This window comes from Embiotoca jacksoni, unplaced genomic scaffold (assembly GCF_022577435.1).
Source record: "Embiotoca jacksoni isolate LCO1_2020_lvr unplaced genomic scaffold, fEmbJac1.0.p SCAF_32, whole genome shotgun sequence".
NCBI classification, from domain to species: domain Eukaryota; kingdom Metazoa; phylum Chordata; class Actinopteri; family Embiotocidae; genus Embiotoca; species Embiotoca jacksoni.
Genome location: NW_027185384.1, coordinates 142,858 through 165,626, shown reverse-complemented (window position 1 = coordinate 165,626; position 22,769 = coordinate 142,858). Strand labels below are relative to the sequence as shown.

The following is a 22,769-nucleotide window of genomic DNA, read 5'->3' as shown; positions in this document are numbered from 1 at the left end:
CCTCCATTTTTGTTCTTAGCCCAGTATCACGGCAAAGCGTGCAATACACCTGCCCGTCCACTAGAGTTGTTTCACCACTTGTTTCTCCCCAGTTTGTCCAAATATGATCACTTCTGGCTCCAAAATAGAAAGATGGGGACAGCCAAAATACAAAACTCGAGCCCTCGGAAAAGCAGTTCGCAAACCAACGGGTGACGTCAATGCTGATTGCTGCTTGGTTTTAGGCAGTTCAGGTTTCCTAGAGTCCCCTACACTCTTGAGTGGAGCGTGTTGGAGCTTTTCCAGGTTAAAGAGAGAATGAAAGAAGTGATTTAGTGTCCTCAGACTTCACTGTCTACAGTAAGACTACAAGTGCTGTTTAGCGATACTATTTGCTATTGAATAGGTAGCTGATTAGTGTCAACAGAGGCTGCACTTAACAATGCTTGATACTCATTTCTTCATTGAACCGGGTTTGATTAGCTGTAATATTGTTTTGCAAAGTCTTGATGCTATGTGATGATAAAAAAAAACATAGATCAAAGGAGCATTTCTTTTCTTTTTCTGCTGTTGTTGCTTAAAAAAAATATCTAAAGGATTGTTTCCCAACACTTAAAAAAAAAAAAAAAAAAAAAAAAAATCCTTATTTCAATCTGCTCATGATAAGCTCCACTAATGGAGCCCACACTTGTGTCTCCACACTGAGCCTCTCTGCCTCATCTGCAGCCCTCTGCTCTGTTAATTATGGATAATGGACATGAGCCGGGGAGGTAGAGTCCCTTCTGCCAGAACAAAAACAACTGATTAGGTAGAGCTAGCTGCGTCACAAAGAGACAATGAGGGTTCGGTCATCAATCAGTCTGACTGTAGTTTTCTCTTTGCACACCATTACTTCAGTAGATCAAATATCACCTCTGAACTTATCTCTGAGTTTTTCTAATCAGCCAGAGACCTGAACTGGCCTGTGTTCGTTATTGTAGGTGGGAATATGAGATATCAATAGTCAGAGTCAGGGTGGTGACTGGCAGACTCACAGAATTGCCCTTTTCATACATCAAAATGTGCTCTTAAGAGACTTTGCTAACTTTGATTGCACCCAATTAACCTAGAACTGCAGCCACCCCCCTGCTTCATTATTTCAGAGCTCCTTTCTTTTCTAAGGGAAGTTTCAAAGGAGGTATTTGGATGAAGCTGTCAGGGACCTTGGACCATTCTTGTTCAGTTTGATGTGCCCGACATTGTGCTCTGGCTTCTTAATGAAACATAAAAAGTCATAAAAGGTTCAAAGAGCTTGACTCAAAGACTACCAAATGTGCCATTTTGACGTGCCGCAGCCTGATTCTGCGAGCGCCTCGCTGGCTTCACCCCGATACTGAAATGGAAGTGGACATAAGCTTGTCAACTGCTGTTGTACTCAAAGAAATACTGTATAAGAATTCAAAATATAACCACATCCCTTCACTTTTTTTTCTCCATTTCAATGTCCCTGCTGTGAAAATCAGCATCTCCTCACCTTTCACATTGTATTTATTTAGGTCAGCACTCAAAAAGGCCATGCTTCCTTTTATTTGCGAAATTTATTGTAGACATCCAGCCATTACATACACGTATATAGAGGTTTTTCTTTTGCAGGGTGTGCTTTCTCTAGGATTTTTTTTTTTTAAAGTGTTAATAAAATGAAGCGGCTTTACAAATAAAAGAAACAAAATTATCAGTCAAAACTGGATTTTACAAATAAGATCTGCAGTACAACCATTAATGAGTTCTTAAAGACTAAATTATTGATATATAGTAGTTAATGAATTCACATTTAAAGCAGCCTCAGTGATTAAAAACTGTCTTGTTACAAACTAATTTTAGGAGTGTGTGGACATGGGCAGCTGCTCTTTACAAAAAAAAAAATCTGTGGATCATTTGGTGAATACAAAAACTATTAGCTTTAGCCATATGCTGCCCACAATGGTTATTTTAATCCTCATCTGCAACGGTTATGATGTTTGTTTTTTTTCTTCATACTACTGGGAATGGTCAGTGCTCACGCTCAGGAACAAATCTCTGCAGAGCCTTACTGTATTGTCTACATCGGGACTAATTCAATTCTTCTGTCCTTTGCTGCCAGCTGCACGTCCCAGTCCAACCATGCTCTCATCAAACAAACTTGATTAAAACAGTCTAATCTATGTGGCTGCTTAGATGATGCAGTTTGTGTGTGCATGTGGGTGTGTCGGTGCGTGTTTGTGCCCCGATGCCCTGACGTACAAGAGGACCTTTGTTTGTCTATTTAAATACTGACAGCGGGCCGAAAATAAGCGTGTAGGGCACTCAGGGCCGCAGACATCGACCTCGGTGACAAGAGCCTTTTAGTTTGAGGGTCGGAAAACATGTTTCTTTTTTAGTATGAAAGTCTGTTTGGCTCTGTCAACTGGTCGGTTAATCAGCTCTCGAGAGGAAAGAAGTTGCATGATTTTTGGCGTACTGCCGCAAGATGATTTGAGTTTGGTATAGTTATAGCGACGGGATAGTTTTGCCAATAAAAAGCTTATATCAGTATGGAGGGGATGATTAGTTATGGCAACAACTCGTGTACACATGGCATGTAAGAAATACATTTAAATAGACTATGCTATCAGAAACTATCCTTCCTGTAAGAGTGAATTTTACTCATAAGTTGTTTCACCTAAACAACCATTTTCCTTCCAGTTTCATTTCAATTCTTCAATTTCAAAATGCTTTTAACCGTGTGTGCGAGCATGTTCGTGCACCAAAGATGGAGGGGAGAGAAGGAATAAATATTGGCCCTGACACAATGAAGGTACATTGTCTGGTGTGAAAACCAAATTTCATGGGAGCTCATTAGACGGGCCACCTCAAAGATTCCCAAAGAAAGAATTGGCGAGTAGGATAAGCGCAAAATTGGATTTTCTCTTCTCTCTTTAAATGCAGAATATCCACCACTCAGTTTGAAACTAATGAGCTGGTTCTGGATATGATGTATGTGTATGAGATAAAATATACAGTGTGCAGCCACGGTAACAAGAGCAAACATACCCTTCAAAGAGTATTGGTTATTTTTCACCCTTTCAGTCTCAAATGGAAAGATTAACTAAGCATCACTGTAAGTGCAGAGTATTTAAATAAGGTCTAGTGTGTGTGTGTATTTCCGGTCATGGTGACTTGTACTTATGGTAGGCTAACAGTTGGCCATTTCCATTTGCCAGTAATGGAATGGCTGTGATAGCGTATAACGCTGTTAGTTGTTATCTGAATGCAAAAACACAAGTTGACCAATAACAGTTATAGAGGAAGATGCTCTCTCAGAATCATGATTTTATTTCTTATTGACCCTGCAGGGGTCCATTTTGTGGGATGTTTTTTTGGATCTTCTATCGTTTGGGGATTGCCCCTGTCGCATCATATCAAGACATTTTCATCAGCTGTAATGGAGTCTGAGAGCAAGAAAATGTTAAAGCAATCTGAAACGTCAGCTGTATAACTCTACATCTTGGTAGTGAGTGAACAAAGGCTTCGTTTTAAGCCCTTGGAATATTCTCTGATATTCAGCAACATAAAAGAAAAATGTCATGCAGACATTCCACTTCCTCCTCCAACCACAAATAGACCAGAATACAATACAGCGAAAAGACATGGCGAGGTTAAATCCAGAGCCACGACTTTAGCTTTTTATCGACTGCAAAAAAAAAAAAAATCCACTTTAGCTCTTTGCTTCTTCCAAGTTATACCAAGTAATTCGAGAAACAAGTTAAAGCCTGGTATCAGTGCATTGTTGAACGTAAGAATGGGAAATTGTAGAAATGACTCGGTAATTAAGTTGAATTAAGTATAATACGTATAATAAGTATAAGCAGTGATGGGAAAAGCAGCCAGTCCTCACACCGAGAAAGAAAACACAGGTCGACCACCCACTGTGTATTTATGTTTATTGCGACCTCTGTTTAAATGACCTATTGTGTTGTTTAGGTGTTAGGACGTGTTGGTCCTATAGAGGGCGCTTAAAATGCTCATATATGTCGTACGTGGAACTCGATCTGTTGTGTCGTTGTGTTATAAGGATGTAGGAAGAAATTCTGCGATCATTTACTTCAGTAAAATTACCACATTCCAAGTTTTCTACCAAAGTAAATGTATTGGAAACAAAATGTACCTAAAGTTAAAAAAAAAAAGTGTTTATCATGCATATATTATTATATTATTGCATCATTATGACTGGTGCATTAAAAATCTTTGATTCTGTGTACGCTTGGGTTCGTTAGAGCTTTACGTCAGGTGTTAGCATTCATCCCTAAACTGTCCCTAAAGAGATATAACTGCCTCTGAGCAGAAGTCTAACTTTGGGTTCATACATCCCGTCTCTCTCTTTGACTCCATCACCGGAGCACACTAATGAGTGTTTCCTAGCAACCGTTAAAACAGGGCTGGTAAAGTCAGTGTTGGCAAAAAGACTCGTGCTCAGCGAGATCCTTTTCTTTTCCTCTCAACTTGCTATTCATGTGCCATCTGCACGCAGCAACAATGCACATTTTCACATTAACATCAGGAAGGTTAGCCTCTTCTGCCAACATTTAATTACGATGCATTGTTAATTAGCCACCATCTTTAAGCCCTAATGCCATGTCTGTGATGCAGTAACACGGATGATGGGGACAGATCATACCAGACATGAAGCCGACAATTTCTATGTAACCTACGGGTAGAATGATGATATATATGCACAATATTTCACGGTATGTCTCTCTGTCTGCCACGATAACAAGAACTGACACCATAACTGATGTGAATATGATATGATGTGAAGTTTTTTTCTGTAATAACTGTGCATCAAACCAGGTGATTATAACCTGAGTGCTGGACAGAGTAGTTGGCTGTATACGTTTAGAAATTCATAATACAATGTGGCAGTGAAGTCCTTCACAGAATTGTTATCACTGAAATTATAGCCTGTAACATCCCATTACCGAACGTTAAACTATGAAGAAAACCCTCTCATCACGGCGTAATGATTTCCGCAGAGATCTGTCGAGGCGAATGAGCCAAATGTGACTCAAATTAGCATCAATGGCAAATAATCCACATTTGCTTTGCACCTGTAGAAGCCAAATAATGCAATTTGATTGCAGTATTATCCGGAGTGCAAACTCTCTGAGTGCTGATTGGGTTACATGAGAGGATTGAGTCCTGATCAACTGTAAGCAGGTTGAGGAGGGGGCGGGGGGTGGGGTGGCTGTGTGTGTGGGTGTGGGTGTGTGTGTGTTGGGAGGGGAGGCTGGGGGGGGGGAGGCTCAAAGGAGTATCTGATTCACTTTCTAGATTGGCTCATCTGTGAACCCAAAAGGCAGCCCATCGGCGGACGGGTTTAGCTTACTGTCTTGTAGCCCAGAAGGATACAGTCATGTATCACTTATACAAAGACAGATTGTGTCTCATAGTGGGTCATGCATCTAGTTTTAATCCTAAGAACATTGCCTTAAACAGCTTACGCGAGCTGGCTGAGACTTACGATGCTCTTTTCCAAATGAGAAAGTGTTTGATGGATGTTTGGCTCAAACCGGATCATCCTGACCAGAGAGGTGACCAGTGAGGACCGGCAGAGTGCCACGCATGGTCATGGTTGTCTCCTCCAATAATACATGCGAAGCTTCAAGTTATGCAAAGTCTGCACACCTTTCAGCTCCGGCATTAGGAGGGAGTCGGGTGTCTCAGGTGAATAGTGTTGTTTATTTTTTCCTTTTCCTGAAGATGTTAAATAGAAAAACCTGCGATGGAGCTAACTATGTAAATGCAGAGGGTAAAGGCTTTATCATTCAAGGTTAAAGCACAGAAGAGGCACGGCTCGTGAATGCTGTGTCATCATCATGCAGGGAGACCATCTGAATGTTATTATGCCGTCTGATTTGAGTGCCAGCTTCAAGGGCATCCTACTCTACCCAGACGATTATTGAAGTTCTTTGTGGCACTCAACCAGACCCAAACAGCTTTTCATTTATGGAAGAAAAAAAACATTTAATTTTGTTTACTCAGGCGTTTACTTCATTTAGTAAATTTTGAGTGCTCTCATTTGCTCCGTTCAGTCAGGTTGTAGTAATGTTCATGACGAGGCTGTCTGTGGCTCCAAGGTAACAGCTATTTGCTGGGAAGCATCTATAAAATAGGTACTCCAGTGCTGCTAAGTAAATCTGGCCACTTTGACCAGTCGCAGTGGGTCAGATGTAATTTGCCTACTTGCTTACTGACTGTCCTCCACCTACACTTAGAGCTGAGCACGAGCAAAGCCCGTAGAGGTTTGGGGAGTAAACATATGCTTAACTTATCTCTGTTATCAAAGTCCTGTTTCATCAGTTCATGTTCTCCTTTTAGAAAGCCAGAACAAAGCCATGGAGGCGCCACACTGGATACGCCTGTTTCCTATATTCCTATATTCCTATATCACATATTCAATTTCCGTTTGTATGCTTTCACTTCTGATTGGTACTCTTGTACATTCAGCTAAGTAAATGGGGAAAAATGCAATTTATTGTTAAATGTCATGCAATTTAGTCTGATGACAGAGAGGCATTGAAGGCTGCATAATTAGTAGGTGCAGCGTACCCGGCTATTTCTCTTTTTTTTCCCCCCTCTTCAGCATCTGTAGCGGCGTGATTATCAAATGTTTTGATGTCAAGAGAGAGAAATGTTGACTGACAGGCCTGGCCAGACTGGAACACCAGATCATACAGCAGAGACCTATCCTTTATCCTTTGCACAAAAAAAAATAACAAAAATACAAAGCAAACAAAACATTTAATTATTCTTCCGGCCTCAGAGGCAGAGTACCGTTGATGTGCGGGAATGAGTTTATTTTGGCCATACTTGTATGATCTCGCTGTTAGTGGTCAAAAGAGATGGAGCTTGAACGTTACAGTGAAAAAAAATCATTGCCCAGATATACAACTTTAATAATTATATACTTTGATAAATGGTTATTTATGAAAATCCATAGAAATGTCATCAGTTGCATCTAATGGCAATGACCTTCTCTACTTATTCAGAGATGCTGAAGTTATCTGTTTTCAGCCCAAATCTATAAATATTTCATCAGGAGCCTGCATGACGCATTAATCATCGCCACTCTGTTTCTATTCATTAACACCAGGTAACTTCCTGGGTCTCCTGATTGAACAATAATATTCATGTTTCCTGTGAAGGACATACAAATCTTGTCTGTCTGTGCTGATTGGACCTCTCTTTGTTAAAGTTTGAATTATATTTTGCCTTTAGATGGCCTGCGCATCAGGTTAAAGGCATCAAAGTCTACCTTTCTGCAAGGTGTCTTAACATGTTTTAGATTTTCCTTGTTTGTGTTTCTTTAGGTTTCAGCTACAGATGTTTCTATCTTTTGTTGCTCTGAGGGCTTTTCAGTTTGTCGTTGCAACAAACGACTCATAATTTAGCAAGCTAACGTAATGTAGGAAATGCAAAGGCACAGAGGAAAAAGATGAGGTCGTTAGGAAAATCAACATTGTCCTCAGACCTACGCTATTATCCAAGTTATTCTACATGACTAAAATTACAAAATATTAGCTTAATATCCAATGAAAGGTGAACGTCCATGGTTTCCGCCATTTCCGTAAACGTCAGTAAACACAACACAACTAGTGAACTAGAGGCGTGTAGAAAATTACAACCACATGAGGGGGCCATTGATATTGACTCTTCTTGTGTACACGGTAAATACAACCCCATTTGAAAGCAGCATTGTAAGATTCCTTCCTGTGTGCACATTGCAAGTACATTATGGCTATTTTTTTTTTTACCTCTCTCTGCTACATCACTAGGAGCAAAATGTCCCAGTGTGCAAGGTTTGTCTTTCTGGAGAGGAGAGGAGAGGAGAGAAGAGGTGTAAACTTCAGATGTCACTCTAAATACAAAACAAGCCATCACTATGTAAACAGCTAGAATATCAGGGGTGCACCAGACAGTGTCATATGGCAGTCTCATTACATCCCACCAAAATACAAATGCCCCTGTGCAAAAGGTTTGGCAGGCGAGAGATGTATTCATCTTTTGGCTGTTTGCTAACAGCCTCATTGCTTTACTTCTGCCAAATTCTTTGAGCCAAATTCAAGTGGGCCTCAAATCTGGCTGTTGTTAAGGCTGCCTGTCTGGTGGGAAGGAAGCAACCAGCCTCAGGAAAACTATGGAAACGGCTTCATCCAGCCTTCGAACTGCGCGGAGAGGTTGACATAAGCGAATGATGAAAGCTTCCTCCTCAGGAGTAATATCCATACAGGATATTGGCTCTGTGTCCCTGCCGCTTAACAAAGAAGCTGCCATTGTTCCTTAAACATTGGTCCCAACCGACTTCTTATTAAATAGATGTCGAGATCTGAACACCAATATGAGCTGTAATATTGTTTGTGTTTTTCATAAGACTGTCCTTCTTGTGTGAATACTGCAGTGGTCTGCAGTGCTGCACTGGAGAAAATGTAATGTGTTACTCAAAGGAGGGAGATAAATGGACAGCGGGATGGTCAGTTGTTCATCTCAGCTGCAGATATTGGAGCCTGAGACGCACTTGGTATACAGAGATCATGGAGGCTGTAGCTCAGTTGGTAGAGTGGGTTGCACACTAATCAGAAGGTTGTGTGGTTCACTCCCCAGTTCCTCTTGTCCACATGCCTAAGTGTCCTTGACACTGAACCCCAAAATTGCTCCCGATGGTGTACCATCGGAGTGTTGGAAGTCGCTTTGGATAAAAGCGTCAGCTAAATGTAATTTAATCATGCAAAATGTGCGGGACACTGATTAAAATGACTAAATGCCCAATTAAGTGTACTTTAGCCAACTAATACAGGTGTTATTAAAGTATGAAATAAAAAAGACTTGTATGATAATAAGCAAATCTAATCTTATGATATTAATAAAATATACTATAAACCAGACCCCAACTGACATGTTGATATGGCCGATATTGTTTGGCAGTTTTAGGTCACTACCAATACCATGACTCCAGAAAGTATTCAGACCCCTTGATGTTTTACACTTTCTATCCACATTCAACCCGTTATGACAAAAGTAGTTTTTGAAATTTGTGCAAATTTATTCAATATATATAAAAAAAAACTAAGAGCCTGTATTTACAAAAGGATTCAGGCCTTTTGCTGTGGCACCACAAATTGGAGTCAGATGCATCCTGTTAGCTTTAATTATCCATGAGATGTGTGTAGAACTTGATTACAGTCCACCTGTTTCAAATTGAATGGACCAGACATAGAAGAAGTTTGGAACCAACAAACTTCCTCCATGGAGCTCCAGTGGTCCTCTGCAGAGATGAGAGGACCGGCCGTAAGGACTTTGGTCTTGCTCTTCACCTAATACCAGTCCTATAGAGAAGCGTGGTGGTGGTAGTATCATGCAATGAATGTGGAGCAGCAAGGACAGAGAGACAAATCAGAACGGAGAGAATTAAGGATGAATTCAGTCAGAGAGGTCCTTGAAGAAAGAACCAGAGTTCTCCAGAGTGAATACGATGTTTGACCGGGGTCACCTTTCATCACAACGATTCGGAGCAATGAGCAGCTTTGAAGCATGTCTCAGTGGTCCAGCCAAACCCCAGATTTAAACCCCACAGGAAATCTGTGGCGAGACCAGAAGATTGGCAGGTGACAGATGCTTCCCATTCAATCTGACAGAGCATGAGAGAGTCTACCGGGAGGAATGAGGTAAGCAGCCCAAATCAAGGTGTGCTAAGCTTACTCAAGAAGACTCGAAGCTGTGCTTGCTGCCAAGGGGTGAGATTAATTATTTCATGAATGAGAGATTTCCATTTTAATTTGTATAAATTTGCAAACATTTCGAAAGGCATGTTTTTGCTTGATCATATTGGGTTATTGAGTACAGATTGAGAGGCAAGTGTATGAGTGTAGCCATTTAACATTAACACAATAAAGTGTGCAAAAAGTGAAGGTGTCTCAATACTTTCTGAATCTACTATATAAAAAATAGTAGTAAATGTAGACTGTCCAGCAGAGAGCACTGATGAGTTTGTCTTTCAACTATAATCCTATAAATTTGAGCCCTTCTTGATACTGGGATTGACCTGAAAATGTAATTATTGGTCAGACTCCAGTTCTAATAATATACTGTTTACTGAACGTGACAGGAACATGAATAATTTAACAAACATGCATGTTGTCTCAATTGGCTCCCACACTCTTCATACCCCAGTGTGCTTCAGACTGTATGTGTATGAAACATGAAAGATGAAAAGACATTTCCACTTTCTACGTGTGGCTCGGTCACTCTGCTGTTGTTGACAGCTTTGGGCCGCAGACGAGCAGTGACGCCGCCGGGAAAATAATGTTTGAGCTCACCTTTAGCCGGCTCCCAGGATGAATGTTTGCTGAGGATGTTGAAGGCAGGACAGCATGAGATGGCTGCTTTGAATATATGAGTAATTTAGGATGGTGCAACAGCTGTGAAAGCTGTGAAACACACAGATGAGAAGTTTTTTGGGGGAATTTTTCCTTTTTTGCTAAATTAAAGCTGAACAAGCCATTCATGCCCAATTCACTTCACTGCATATGTGTTAAAAACACAGCTGATAGTTTTTTTTTTTTGTATTATAACTTCTAGATAATTAAACAACCGCTCAAAAATTATATTTTAACTGTTAAATCTTCTGTGATGCTTCTATAACTACATTTTACTTCCTCACAATTAAGTTCATTGTGTTCTTTCTTTTGAATAATAATGTGTACAAACATAACGGAAATGTCAAAGGTGATAAACACAGTTATGGTTGAGTTTGTTTTTGAATGCACTGACATGATATTTTCAAGCATTCTGCAGTAACATTTAGCTGCATGACTCTCAGGTCTCCTCTTGACCCCTTCAATGTCAAAACAGACATGTCCTCAGGCCCTCTTCACCTGGCTTATTGGGTGTCAATGACTGCCAGTGATCCCTACTGGTGTCCCCAGGCTTCTCAAGTCTATTTTAGGACCACGTATCCCAGTGGGTAGCAGTGAGGTGTTTGCTTTTCAATCCCACGTGACCGTTGCACATTCATGAAACACCTTTTCAGTAAAAGCGCCGAATTGGCTTTCAAAGCCCTCCTGCTGTCCGCTGGTAAATATCAGCCGCTAATTAGCGCTTCTTTATATCTTTTCGAAGATTGGCGTCCAGTTTTGATACTCGTTTGCTGCCTTTACCAATCAATGGATAAATCTCCCACTGCTTTCTTTCTCTTTCCATCTGGGAGTTTCGATCCAGAGAAAAAGGGATGTATCGGAAAATGTTGCTTTCATCCACATTTTGGCAAGAAAATTGTGTTTTATTTTGGAAAATAGATGAGCATGATTCTTTTTTTTTTTTTTTTACTTAAACCTGAATGTTGTTTTATTACATTATCAGTCCTATTAATGGAATTCAGGTCTTGCACCCCGGGACATGGTATATCCCCCCCCCCCCAAGTTAAAATTGTATAGTTTTGTCCCATCAAAATAAAAAAAGAGGGCACTGCTCACATTTCTCTAACAGCAGCTGCCCTGCAAGACACAATTAAATACTATGTAGTCAGTATACAGCTTTGGCCATGTCACCTCCTCGAACCAAGTGGTGATGGAACAAATTCAAATACTTCCACCATCCTGAGTTTCCCCATCTTGTTTAACTTGCAGTGTTGGTTTTGCATGGACGTGTTCAGCTGGGTTAACTGCAGACAGCTGTTGCACAAACATCTCATTCAATCACCGGCTCAAACTGTTAAAGTTCCAGCGAAGTGTAGTCGGACTGTCATCTGTGAGAACTGTCGGGAGAGGTGTAAATAGTTATCATCTCTTTCTTCTGATTCATATCGGTTGTTTGTCCTTTGAACCTATTAAAAGGTCCCAACATATGTTGTTTATGCATAACTGCGACATGGTGTGCCATCTGCCTCTTGCGAATGAGGCCACCAATGTCTGTCACCAATTATTGTAAGACGTATTAACATTTTAGGATAGAGGTTCAAGTTTAGGATGAAACCAGTGCTTCATATTTCCATGAGGTTCTGTTGGCTAAAATGAAAATTGTAACGACAAATTATGATCATTATTTCCATTTATGCAAAATACTGTGTGATTAAAGCAGCAGCAAGGTAACAGTCATTTAAAAGCAGTGTATTCTGGAAGACATCTGGCCTTATCTTCTCCAAGTACGAGCTACATTTGTTATATATTCATTGTGTCAAATCATGGACACCTGTTATAATGTCTGACGATAATTCAAACGTGTGAAAAAGCATCAGTAAATGTGAGTTCAGGTGATTTTCTGTATACATAATCAAGAATAAAAACTTTTTTTTTGATGGATTTGAAAGCATGCAGTTTAATTACAGTGAATTACCTTCTACTGTACCTTCTTTTCATACCACCTGTCAGTCGACTTCTTTTCACTTAATGGTGGACATTTTATTGAACTGTATTAATTAATGTGGTTAACTACTGTAAAACCTCTGCCTTTAGGCACTGTGGCTAATACTGGACATCTTAGTTAAAAAACCTACAGTGACACACTAATTATATTTTTCGTTCATTTGTGTCTTCACGAACTAATTTGACACATTTCATTACTTTGCAATAAGCACGGTGGTAGAAATATACTGCTTGAGCCACTCGAGTGTTCTATTATGTTTTCTTTACCCCGTTTCTTCTGTTTTTATGTTATTGATAATGATGCTGTGATGTTTCTTTTTTAGTGAACTGCTGTTTGGAAAAGGGAGACTGCGAGAAACACCTCCGACTGAAGATAATGTAAGTGTCACTACATCTATTATATGACCTGTGTATGTAATGGACAGTATAATGTAGACCATTTACCGCACGGTATACAATCCCAAATTCCAATTTAATAATTTGTATAAAAAAATAGCCTAATTGCATTTACTAAAAAATGACATCTTAACCCGATGCACAAAATCAATCACATCAGTAAATCCAACTGGGAGGCAGGATGCTTGATGGCCTCGGGCCTCATTTGAGATGCAGACGTTGTCCTGTTGCTTTCTTTAATGAGATCTGGAGGCGTGCAATCTAATATTCACCACTGAAGCTCCAACATGGCCCCTGAGCCTGTAGCCCAGAAAGCTGCGTGTTAATTCAATGGAGTGAAGTCAGCTGTGATCAGAAAGGGCTGGAGTGGCCGTTCAGTCAGAGGGACGAGACGCACTGGCCTTTTTTTTTTTTTTTAAATACATGAATAGTCCTTATTTGTGTTTATTATTTATTTAGTTGGCTGGATTTTTATTTAAATGTTTCTGACAATATTTTTCTTCTAGAACTGCTTTGGGGGTTGAAATCTTATAAAACTAACCAAAGGTAATTAAACCCTGCCATGACTAACAAATACAAATGTTGTGAAGGGATTTGTTCCCAGATTTTGTTGAAATACCCACTGTGAAATCCTGTTATACAGAGAAGCATTATAATACAATCAAAATTAAATGTGATTTGATCCCTTTCAAACATGGTGTACTGACAAGGAAATATGTACATATTTGCATGTCATTTTTCACTGTTAAAAATCATAAATAATGATTTGGGCTTAGTTTTTGAGATACAATGAAATGAAGGTATGGCAGTGATGATTTGGATAAAATTACACTTTTGCGGGTTTGTACTCTATACAGTATGCAACAAATAGAGATGCATGCACAGGCTGACTCGCTAAATCAGAATAATGAAGTCATAATTCAGTATGGACCAAGCTGCAACCAACAGGGACGCCACCCATTGGTGTATGAGCAAGCGGGGGATCTGACTCGATCTGATTGGAAACCTGGCGATACTACGTCCCGCCCCCCGATAGCTGTAACCCAACTGCACCACAGGCCTGTCAATCAAACAGACCCCCCCCCCCCCGCCCTCATCCGTCAAAAAAAACCAAAAACATGGCTTTTTGAAGTTTACGGAATTATTTTCCAATGGACCATCAGAAAACTGATAAGAAGGAGTGACTTAAGTTAACAAAACCAAAACAACTAATTGAAAATCTTCATTGACACCGAATTTTATTAGTGAATTTCAATGGGAGTCTATGGAGCCGGAAGCTTTTTGGAGCCAACCTCTAGTGGCACTTGGTGGTATTGCAGCTTAAGGCACTTCTGCTTCGGCCTCATTTTTCAGACCCGGAAGCTACGTCCACTTTCGTATAGTCTAAGATCACGGACATACAGTAGCATTTTGGCCCATACAGTTCTTATTGTCAGTTGCTTTCTATACTTTTTGCTTTCCTCTACCTAACAGTACTGTGACATCAGGGGCTCCAGCAGGAGCACCCGGTGCACAGCGGTCCGAGGGACAGTAAGGGGTCAGACTGAGAGCTACAGTTATGACTGTTATTGACTCACATCTTTGGGACCAGAGCAAACCCACCTGGGTTATCAGGTCAGGGAGGGAACCTCGTAGAGCAGCATCTGGCTGGTTCTGTAATCATGGAGCCCAGTTCGGCTCACAGCATCAACCGCAGTGTTTACCCTGCAGAAGCAGAGACTTCCCTCCACAGTATGTGACATGAAAATGAGAACTCCATGGGGCCTGCATGTTTTGATTGTTGTCTTGTTATCAAGCTTCCTGGACTTGTCATGTCATACCTGTTGCCAGTGCAACATGGACCTGGATAATGGATTTGAAACAGATGGCTAAATCATTGGATGAATAGTTTTAGTATTTGTCTGTAATTGTAGCTTTCTTATTCGACTTCAGTCTATCTTTTCTCTTGTTTCCAACCTTTCGCTAGGACATCAGCTTGCAGCTGCTCAAGAGGTTTGGTCAAAGCTCATGTCCTGTGATAATTTGTAAATATATAAATATAGTTGATATAACCTCATGTCTTTAGTTTATACTTTATGCTAAGCTCTGTTGGCAAAAAGCAAGTAACCATAGATTTGTATACAGCTTTTCTTATTTGGTTTTGTTTCTCCAGGTTAGTTTTTTTTTACTTTATGTCTACAAAGTGCTTTCCATTTGTTGCCTATTATTCACTCACTCTCAGTTCACATTGGTGAGAGAGCTGCCATGCAAAGTGCTCACCTCCCAGTGACTTGGGGTCTGGGACACTCGGCGTGTGGACACTGCAGACCTTACAATTAATGGGCAGCCTGCTTCACCATCAGCGCCACAGCCGCCCTTAATTCTCTTAGTCACATTTTAAACTGCAGTGAGCTGCCGAGCTCAGTTTGTTCCAGCCATTTCCTCAATCCGACGTCAAAACATCCGCTAGGTTTTTTTTTGTTGCCAGGACATACCAGGTATAAATTAGGAGACTTCCCAACAGATCAAAGTGCTATAATGTTGTATATTTTGACTGATGAGGACAAATTAAAAATAATAACTCTCTTTCCTGTCTTTGTACATGAGTAATAGCCGGATAAGTTTTGCTTGGTTTCTGGTCAGACACATAAATTAGCAGATATTACTAATTAGCGCTGTGATTTGACGAAGTGGAGCACCCACTCCTGTCCTGATGATGATGATGATGATGGTGCGTGCGTCTGTCCCAGCTGTCACCGGTGATTGATGGACTCTACACTTCCCACCTCACTCGCCAGTGTTCACAGTTGTTCACGCCTCGTACCTGATCTCGCATCCAGAGGTTTCAGCCTCCTCCCATTAGAAAGCTTATTAATCATCCCTCATGCCATATGATTGGGTTAAAATCCGAGTGTACCGGGGCCCCACATTTTGCTTGAGAGAAAGCAAAAAAAAATCCTCGACCAATTTATTCCTTCTTTAAGCTTACTTCATGTCCACTGATAATCCCCTGAAAGAACTTCCTTCTGTACAACAATAACAACAAAAAGACCAGAAATATTTTGACCAAATTATCCAAAATTTATTTGTTTTACATTGTGATTCATTGTTCCTTCTCTTGTAGTAAACATTCCTTTTCAGATGTTTTTTAAAAAAAAACAACCTTATTTACTTGTTAGTAATTTGCCAGTATTTTGGCAGCAGCTTTTAGTTAGCGTCTGTTAATTTGCGAGTGTTTCAGTGAGTTTGACCCGGACGGCTGAGTAACCTCCTGGCATTTTCAGTGTGCAGATACCAGAGAAAGTTGAATTTTGAAATTCACATTACCAGAAAAAACAAATTCTCCCTCCCATAAAAAATAATAAGTGGTTGCTGCAGTGTTCGTACCCTTATTTAATTGCAAAAAGTGGTGTTTTAACAAAAATTGCGGAAGCACTTTGGAGAGGCACTGGACTCACCTAAACCATAGAAAGGTGACATGGAAAATTGTGTAATTGTTGGTTGTGCTTTTGCTTTGATTGTTTTTGTTTCCAGGCTGTTGATGCACCCAGCTTTTCCATCGTGCTGTTTTCCATTGACTCCTGGTTGTCATACGTTGATCCCTTTCTTTTGAGTCTTAAAGTTACAGCTGTACAGCTAATGCTTAGAGTGCCTGAATCTGTTAGTGGATGTCTCGCCTCAGTTTCAGCTCATGGGGATTGACAACCGTTTCATTCAACCTTTAAGCTTCTTCTTAGTCAGGTCTCCCTCTGAGAGCGTGAGTGAGCTGCAGACACCGAGACGAGTAATTCTTTAGCGAAATGCAGGAATGAAGCAGTTTACACGTTACAGTTTGCTCTTTGAAGAAACAACAACGACCACATTTCTGTTGGACCGTGTCTCTGTCTGTACTGGATTTTTGAAACTGAGAGTTGTTTAAGTCTTAATTTATTACAATGTGTCACTTCTGAATATTGGCCTATCGGAGATATATCGGTGTCAGCGTGTATGTTAGCCGGTATAAAAACGTTCTTTTACAGAACATAATGCAGAAAAAGACGCTTGACGTTAAATAGAAATTGTTCCATTTGTAGATTTTTTTTGATAGGTATATATTACCAGTGAATTTGACTGTTTCAGTGCACTATTATTCAGATAATTAGATAAATTATGTAACCGTCAGCACACAGTTTATCCTAATTCACTAAATATCTCTCTGATGCGAGTTTTCAAAGATGTAGGTGCTGAATAAAGATATTAATTTTTACCACACAAGTGGTATGGCTCTGAATGGCGACTATGGACATCATTTTAGTGCAGACACAGATAAAAACAAAATGTTGTCCCCATATTGGGACTATTGCTTAACTTTTCATGCCATTATCATAGGTCAAAGTCAATATATCATTTGTCCAAAAGGACGAAAAACCTGCAAAACCTATTTTCAACTTCTAGTTAGCATATTAACATGCGAAACTAACACTGTGAATTTGTTAAATATCATGTCTGCTAAATATCAGCTTGTAATTGAGATCATGTTGGCGTGATAATGTTAGGATTTCACCAGCAGCCCTGTGCATATAGAAACAGCCCCACCAAGCTGCTGGCACGGCTGCAGACCATTAGCCCCAATGTGTGATCATTGCTCCTTGAAATGAAAGCCTTAATAACACCATTGTGGACATAATTACTTTATGATGAAATATGGCGAGTGCCACACCCTGCTTTATTAAACTGATGCGCATGGTATCAACTCGGGTGTAAAGATGATGATAAAGAGTATATTAATCACTGGGGAAATCTCCATTAGGTTTAACCTTATTTGTAAAAGAAAGACCAAAAGATGTAATCAAAGCTGACAGATAAGTTGCCTATTAAAATTGTCAAGCTTCAGTAAAACTAAGTGCAAATAGGTTAGAAAAAAATAAGGGTGTTTTTGGAGTCCAAGGAAAATGGAGTCAAAGGAGGTTTTCATTATAATTTCTCACTATTACTGACTTTGCATGTAGGCTAATAATTCCCAGAGTGCACCAGGCCTCTATCAGTCACATTCACTTTTTTAGCTTGTCATTGCCGGCACAAAATGAAATTCTCCTTTGCTGTCAAGGATGGTATTCAGCCATGTTTCCTTTTCAGAGGGGACAGACAGCAGTCCTTGTTCTCCTTTTTAATCTCTCTGTGTGCCGCTATTTCATTTCCTGCTTTGTTCATTGACTCAAATCTGAGCCTGCCATTTGATAATAGCTGGGTGACACCAGGCAGATGCAGTTTCATGTCACTAGCAGACTTGGGAATTTCTGACAAAAAGAAAAACTATTTTTTTTGTAACCGATTCATTGTTTTTAACTCGGTTTATGAAAAAACAGTTAATAACGAATACTACTTCATTGTTGGAATTGAAAATACTTTTTGCTAAAAGACGGAGTAGTAAAATCGACACCACGGGATGCAAAACATCCACCAAATGAAACTCTAAGAAACACTAAGATAACGTGGCAATGTTGCTAAAAGTAGGTCACAGACAGACAGACAGACAGAGAGAGGGAGAGAGCTGTACTTATTTCTTCAATGTATTTAAAGTGCAGTTTTACATACTGTTTATTCAGCCGTATACAAAGCAAACGAGGTTATACACAGTGCATGTAGTGTCCTGCAACAATATGCTGTTTATGTGCCTCTGTGGCTCGGGCGTGTGCTTCAGGCTGCCACATAGTGTCCAGTAGCCATCAGATGGGGTGGTTGGTCTCTGTCAATGCAGATCCATGATCCTTACATGGCGAGAGAGAGAAGAAAAAAAAGTCCCCGTGGATAAGCTTAAGAGAAAGCAACACGGAAGGGAAGATGGTCTAGCATGTTCAAAATGGCCACAGGGAAGCCATTTCCCAGTGTCTCTATTCCCCCGGCTCCATGGTGCCGATCTGTCCTTTGTGAGCCAAAGCGTCTGAGACACATTGCGGTCACCATGGGCTGGAGGAGATATGACAAATCCAACGGACCGACCCTGCTCGCTTCTCTCCCTTCAGAGTGGAGCGTGTGGCTCATTGATATTGTACGAGCTGAGCTGTCCAAGACACCTCCGGTTCTCTTTGGGGGACTGTCAAACTCGTTTGTTAACTCCTCAGGAAATTTGCACACATCTTCAGTCGTAAAAACCTGAGCTGCACTCTAGTAAAACTGAATGAATTTCAAATGTTTACCGTCCGTGCCATGAAGCAAGTTTTGGGATTAAAAAAAAAAAAAAAAAAAAACTGAAAATGGGATGATAAATCTATTAGCTGCAGTGCTGATCAGCAAGCTGAAGTATTTTTTTCTAATTTCAGTTAAATTAAAAGTTATGAAATTTTTGAAGATGAAACATGATTTAATAACTGTGATCATTTCCATGCACTGTCTTAAAATATATATATATATATATATTAATACTCTAAAAGAAGATTTGTTGACGAGTGGGATTACTGAAAGATGTCTCAGGCTCACACGCAGTGTAATGTTGGAGAGAAGATTGAGTCTGGCCCTCCGGCGTGCAGAGACATGTGCTACTTGTTAAGTTACTCTGGGAGACCGACCTCCAACAAATCTCATTTTCAGTTTGTGTCCAGACAGGAACAGAAGAGCAACAGTGTGGAAGGTCAAAGTATCTCAAGAGCTTTGCTTCACAGCTGCCATATAACACACAGGGACCAAACTTCATACGGAAATAAGATGGCTTTTTCTAAAACACAGTAACTTATTATTATTGTCACCGCATTTGGACTTAAAGGAAAGATTTAATTTAGGAGATGTGTATCTGCTCTTCAGATCACGATAATCACACTGCCGAAATAAAGCGCCTTATTTCCAGCAGAGTGGTTATATTTTGGGTCCCATTTGGATGCTAGAATATCTTAAAAACGTGTGCACAGATTTTTCGTGAAGTTTAGTGGACAGTCAGGTGGTGAGCCAAGAAACAAGTGATTCGATTTTCGGAGGGGATCCAGGGAACTTTTTTTTTTCTTCTTCTTCTTCTTCTTTTTTGTAAGGATTGTTTTTTTTTTCCACATTTTGAGATAAGGACCCTTTAAACATTCCTGCTATTTTCTGATAAACTACTGCACTTAGCTGAACAAAATGAATCTTGGACATTCACTCATGAATGTGTAGTTTGATGCATATTAATGATTAATCATTTTCTGACATTCAACTGAAAGAATCTGCAAATTGGTGGTGCACTCTGAGAGCTTTTTAGTTAATTTTTTCTGATTTTTGGATAAGAATGTGGGGGTAAATCATATCAAGCAACAGTCGAAGCTTTATTGAAATTAAATGATAATGGTTGTAAAGTATTTATAGTAGAAAATCACAAATAATTAAGTTATGATTTTCCTCTTAATGCCAAATTAAACCAGAAGGGACCTGTAAAACGCACACATAACTTGAAAACCTGATGGGGGAAAGTGCTGATAAGCCATGCGGTCAGTAATTACAGAAAACAAACCAAAAATGTCAGATTTGTTTGTCTGTAAAGACAGATTTTTTTTTTCCTCATCTGAAAGCTAGCTGTTGATGATGTTTTAATAGACAGGGTTCCCACAAGTCAGGGAAATTTAAAAACTCTTTTCCAGACATGGAAATTCAGGGAATTTTATATTTTTTGGGGGGGCCAAGTCATCGCATTTTGTTTGTTTTATTTTTAGTTGCCATTTATCAAAATGTATTATTTTCCATGTGTGTAGCAATAATGTTAGTTAGCTAGTTTAATAGCATTAGTGGTCACTGACAGAAATTGTAAATGTCGCTTATTAGTTTGGGAGCTAATTACCCTTATTTTCAGATAAATTCGTTGCCTCTGCAACCGATATTTACACTTGTATTTGATTTCTTTTGAATATCGGTGCAACCAGAGGGGCGCGTGTCAGCACGTTTTTAACAAAAAGGTCGTTGTTTCTTGTCTGCTCGGCACAACGGTACCCTGCTTCTGTTTATTATAGGTCATTGAATTTTAGCGTTTTAGTCAGTTAAAGTCAGGGAATTTGATATTTTACCAAGAGTTGGAACCCTTAAAAGACCCCAAACATAAACTAATGCCCATATTCAGCTATTTCTCAGTAACCAAACATGGTGGGATGACCAAATTATATCCGGCTAACATACAACCTGCAAGTGAAAGTACAATTTGATTACAACCCTTTAATATCCTCTTAACGTAAACTGTCCTGCTACAGCAACATGTTGATGCTTAATGATCAAGAGCCAGGGAACTGGAGAAGAAAAAAGAGAGTATGAAAGAAGGATCCAGCCCACTGATCGCTGGCAGGAGGAGGCAAATCGTCTCATGTCGCAAAGGTGTCAGAAAAGATGGTATTCATCATATTAACTGGATCAAAGCCGCTGCATTCTCATCTGTTCCTCGACGATGTGAAAAATCTGGGGCAGGGGAGCTTCTCAAACTGCTCTTAGATCAGTTCCTGGTGACTCATCACGATGCCTGAGCCCTGAGGCACTTTCCAAACCGAGTCAGGGTCAATACCGTGCAACATTTGTTTTGTGTTAACACCACAGGGAGGCCAGAACATCTGAGTTTTGGGGAGATTTGATACCGTTTGAGTGGGCCGGGTGTAGGTGTGAGGTAGAGTCTGTGGGTTTAATCTCTCTTTCCACTCCTCAGGGAGTGTGGGTAGTGCTTTTTTTTTCAACTTGGGGATTAAGCTGGGGCTCGGTAAATATTCAAAGAGTGGGAGAAGGCCACTCTTTACCGCCTGAAGAACAAACCGACTGCGTACATCCTGAAAAGATGGAGCAAAAATGATGCTCTTAAACTCTATCTGATCTCTGCAGTCTTCTTTTTCCTCTTGTTTGAGGAACAATACTGGACAGCTTTTTTGTCTAGGATATCACAGGGTGATGCAGGCAAGAAAACAAATAGAGATGTCACCGAAAACATTTCTTTCTCACAAAGTTTTCTTATCTTTAAGCCGAAACACCTCAGAGTTTGAGCTTTTTAAAAATGTTTGTCTGTCTTCTTGGAAAATTTCATTAAGATTTCCACACTTGCAACAGTTCCCCATAGCAACAAACAGCTGTAATGTGTTCAGTCCACCTGCCAGTATGAGCTGTGATCATGTCCATATAATGTACCAACAAATTGGAAAAAAAAAGGGGGACAGAATCTGAGTCACTTCTTTGTAGATTTGGTCACGGTTTCAGGTTTTAATATGACAGAAAGTCTCCATGAGGAGAGAATTTGTTTAATACAAATACAATGTCTAATACAGACTAGCCAGTCAGAAAACAAATAGATATCATTTTTCTTGTTGAAATTGCAGCCTTATCTGCATATTTTCATGCTTCCTGTTCTCTTTGAGTCTCTTTCAAGTTCAGGTTTCTTTCTGTGCCAAAAGAAGTGCATCCAGAGTTTAAACAAAGCAGACATTTGGCCTTCTCGCTCCTCTGGCTGCAGCCTGCTTTGGATTGGACTGTTAATGGATTGATAGGCTGACTCGGGAGCAATTTAGGCACCTCTCATTGTCGCTGTGGCCTGAGTCGCTCTGCCTCAGCTCCATAATGACACACACTGAGGCTAATATAATTGCACTGAATTGTGTATTTAGCAAACTTAATCTGGCAGGGAAATATTTGAACAGGCCGAAATGGTGAACTCAATCACGCTGATGATGCCTGTGCGGTTCGTGACTTTGCATATTCGGCTGCGCTCACACCAAAACAAGCGATGCGGGAAATTCCTGCTGGGTTGTGTGCAGGTGTGGGCGTGTCACTACATGGCCCATCCGTGCGACGTCATGTCGTGAACTTTAACCCTCCAATGTCAATCTATGACCTGCTTCCCAACCGACATTAAACAACACAAGAGAAGATAAGAACTTGAATATCAGATACCTAAAACTATTAAATAATACAGATACGTGGCATGTTAATGTATGATGTGTTTCAAAGCGCACTACCCACATTGGCAGGTTGAATAACCAGGATGTCAGACCTGTTGTTAATGTGTATTTCGGTGCACAAGGCCAAATTGAGTGAGTACATGTG

General features: G+C 40.1%; 1 protein-coding gene across 2 annotated transcripts in view; it reads left to right on the top strand.

Moving 5' to 3' along the window:
* syt1a (synaptotagmin Ia) overlaps positions 1-22,769 on the top strand; it is a 155,474-nt gene that overhangs the window by 29,669 nt on the left and 103,036 nt on the right. For both annotated transcript variants that reach the window (XM_069164800.1, XM_069164798.1), the window contains exon 2: positions 12,713-12,767. The gene's annotated coding sequence lies outside the window, so the exon portion shown is untranslated. The remainder of the gene's footprint in view (positions 1-12,712; positions 12,768-22,769) is intronic.